This window comes from Populus trichocarpa, chromosome 6, assembly GCF_000002775.5.
Source record: "Populus trichocarpa isolate Nisqually-1 chromosome 6, P.trichocarpa_v4.1, whole genome shotgun sequence".
Lineage (NCBI taxonomy): Eukaryota > Viridiplantae > Streptophyta > Magnoliopsida > Malpighiales > Salicaceae > Populus > Populus trichocarpa.
Window position 1 is genome coordinate 14,090,992 of NC_037290.2, and position 4,303 is coordinate 14,095,294.

Genomic DNA, 4,303 nt, shown 5'->3' on the forward strand with positions numbered 1-4,303 from the left:
AATCAAGATATCATCAAAATAGACAACAAATTTTTTTCAATGAAAGATCTCAACCCATGATTCATTAACCTCATGAATGTACTAAGAGAATTAGTCAAACTAAAAGGCGTTACTAACCATTCATACAATCCATATTTAGTTTTAAATGTTGTTTTCCATTCATCTCTTTCTTTCATTCTAATTTAATGATAACCATTTTTCAAATCAGTTTTAGAAAACATAGAAGAACCATGCAACTTATCAAGCATATCATCTAATCCAGAGATATGATGTTTATACAATTATTCAAAAACTTGAGAACAAACTTACGAGTAGCAATTAAATTTGTGCAAATTTAATAACAAAAACGAAGACACAAAATAAAAGTAAGAATTATTATTAAAAAATAATGAAAACTATAAAAATTAAGAAAACGATACAAGAAATCAAGAAACTAAAGAAATGGATACAAGATAATTTTATTCTACCTAAATTTGCAAGAAATCAATCAAGATCACCAATAATTTCCAAGACAAGTTTCAGTTAAACCTTAGTTCATGCAAGATCCAAAATTTATGAATTTCTTCTTCAAGAACCCTTTCAAGATTGTGATTTTGATTTTTCTTTCTTTCTTTTGTTTTTTTAATATATATGTGCTTAATTTCTCAAGTCACAAAGATGAACACAATTTGTTGTTTTGTATGCAATTTTTCAACAACTATAAGACTTTTTCCTATCAAAACCAATTTTTTTCTTCCTTTTTTTGTATTAGCTGAATAAATCACAATAAAGTTCATCAGTCTTTTGAAGAGCTTGCAAGTCCAATCAAGAACTTATATGAGAATCACTCAACCATACAAAGAGAAACAAAGCACATAATATGCGGAAACTTTAGAGAAAATTTAATAAACTCCAAAATAATATTAACAATTGGTATATATAGTAGAAAGCTAACCCTAATTTGATTTAATGGACCCAAACTTGATAAATAGACCTTAACACATTAAAAGCTCAAAATAACAAAATAAAGAAATAAAATGTAGCCCAAATAAATCCTTAAATGTCGCAGGCCCTAAAATAAACTAAAAGATAAATAAATAATAGCTCAACTAATTAAAACAAGATCAAGGTCGAATTTTGTAATTTGCCGATAGAATCGAAGCCCAACTTCAAATGAATGGTTCTCCCACATCTTGAAAAGTTATAAGACCTACGACATGAACATTTATTTTGTGGCTCCAGTTATGGTAAAAACAATAGCTAAAGGTCAAAACTAGCAGATTTGAATATTTTTTATTCTAATCTTTATGTAATGTTTGGATGCTAACCTATAAGCCCTTATTGAATATGAATCAAATTAATCAAGACTTGTTTTTCATTCTTTGATATCCTCTCGAAGTCCACATTTACTCATGGATCTTGAAGAACATTAATTGCCTCTTTAAACCTCTTTGCTCTAAGTCTTATGATTGGACTCAATGAAATCTCTAATGGATCTCTTGGTGTTGAAGCTAGGATCGTATCAAGTCAAGCATTGTAATATGTTGAATCATCCACATTAAAAATAATATGTGTGTGTATGTATTAATTCATTTCTCATTCCATACAGAGTACATAATAAATTATTGAAATATGGAAATGAATGACTTGTAATACAGTAAAAGAGAAAAATATTGGAGTTATCATTTAAAATGAATAGTCCACTTGCATGAAACATGTTAATACATGTTGATATAAATGGGATTATAAAAAAATAATATTATATAAATGAATTGGATTTATTGGAAAAGAGAAGTTATTAATGAAAAAATGGCCCCATTTTCATATGTGTCATGTGAAAATATTGTCATAATTGCATATAAAATCACTAGGTATTGCAGTTGGTATGAAAGCATTTGGTTATGATCTAGTGAGCTTGTTTCTAGGAAAGAATGATTTCTTTATTGATGAGAAATGAATATTTATTTCAGGATGGTAAGTACATTGTAAAGAACTAGGACTGACTCCTCTCTTATGTAGAGATAAGAGAGTTCTACTAATATAGATATGGATCTGATAGGTGATCCCTTAGGAGATATATCCTCTCATTTTCCCAGGGTACAATCATAATTATTACGAAGAGAGACATGTATACATAGAGGTGTCTCTCCACAATTATCATCAGGGATGCCATAATATAAGGCATCTGATAGAGTATGGCAGTCTAGTAGACCCCCATCTATAGTGCCACTAGGGGCTGCCATACCATTCCCGAATCCTACTTACTTGAAGTTGTTTATGAAAGCTATGATATTTAATACGTCAGGAGTAGTGGGTACAACATGCGAGGATAATACTCGTACCATAGTCTATTGGGTGAAGAGTATGAGAAAGATGAGGTATCTTCCATTCCTAAGAGAAAGATGCTAAGGTATTGGAGTAGTGACTTAGAAAATTAGAGGAGTCACTTATATAGATTCTTATCCTAGAGGATTTATGAGTAAATTATATGGTGTTGCTTTCTGATTGAACCCATATTTGGTGTACAATAATGAGAGAATAGAGGACATGAGAGTTATTGACTTGGATAGACTCCAAAAAAGAATTTGTGATAAGATATTACTTCCAACAACATTAGAGGAGAAGAGAACAAGAGTTTTTAGGGCTTTAATAAGAAGATATGATATTTATATAGTATAAAAGGCAGTTTCAAGATGTCTTGACATTTGCTTCTATTTTTTATTCCAACTAAGCAGCGTCAGATTGAGAAGTTTAGAAATGGGCTTAGGTAGAAGTTGAGGAAAAGGTTGGTGACCTTTCAATCTATGGCAATTCAAGAGTTAGTAGAGGCTGCTCAGGCTTTGAGGACAGTGTTGAGTAAGGAGAAGCCAAGTATAATAAGAAAAGACTGGATAGAGTTGTGGAAGAGGAAAAAGTCTGTATCTTTTAAAGGCAAACCATTTTCCAAATAGAAAAGGTGGACAACAATAGACTCAATCTTTTAAAAGAGGAGGGGGATTTCCCCATAAAAGGATCATTTCATAGATTTTACCAGCCTAGTAGGGGAATGCCCCTTGTTCAAAACCCAATAATAGGATATAATGATAACAAGCTAGCCTAGTGATGGTCTTTTAGATAGACTTCTTGGAAGAGCTGTTGGAGGTACATCATTCTGATTGTTTAGTAGAGAAACAATATCTAGATCAGTAATTAAGTCAGCTTCAACCCATAAAAAAAAAGGACTTTGATTGCTCAGTTGTTGTAGTATCATGATCAGAATAGTGACTAGCATCAAATGATTCAACAATTGCACTATATCTTACAACATCATCATAAATTGTGAAAAATCGATCTATTATAAGGTAGAGGATTCCCAGCCTTGGATGAGGAAGAGAGTTCTGAAAATATTCTACAATTGACCAAAAGGACTGGATTATGATTAGATCCATATGGTTATAGAATGAAATTCTAATGGCGACACACAACATTCATGTGACTTATTAATGCAAAATATATCACTTGTGTTCAATATGTTCATAATGTTCTCAGGAACTTGGAACAAAAAAATGAGTTTTCATGCACTTATATATGTTCATCTCTTTGTTCACGTGGAAGTGTGCCAGTATTGAGCCGTGTACGAAGGAATGCTCGCTAATGGAATTACAACCTCGAAATCACATGATCACGCAACTCACAATCAAGAATGAGATTTGATCCTGGAAAGCCAAAAGAGGTTTAATAGGAGCGTGACACAATAGACACCAACACTATTGGAATGAAGTCGAATGACGCCATGAAATTAGTTAATCTTTGATAAGTCAGATTCAGTTCGTTCAAGAATCAAAGAATGCAAGAATCTCTTCCATATGTCAAACTGAAAAATTTAGAAATATTATTTATCTAAGGTATTTTTTAAAACATTTAGGCTTTACATGTGTTCCAATATTTATGAGAAATTAACCCTAATCGATCTACTTTTGTACACTGAATTGACCCACTTACAAAAACTGACCCAAAACCTTTACTAAAAGTCAAAACTCTAATCCAAACAAACCTTAAATCTTAGTTGAAAACCAAAGTATTAATAAAGCTCAAACATATAAATAATAATGAAAACAACAATTCTAGACAGTAGCTTATTGATGCTATATATAATAGAAAGAAAAACAAGATAAAATATATTAATTCCCTAGCTTAAATAACTCTTGGCTGAGATCCAACTTCTTAAATACTCTAGGATTGCTTAGCCAACTTTTAAAGTCATTTAGATGCTAGGAAATCTAATTTGAATAGGAATTTAATTGGTGAAGTCTTCTTACCTTGTAAGACTAGGATTTCCCTTCAG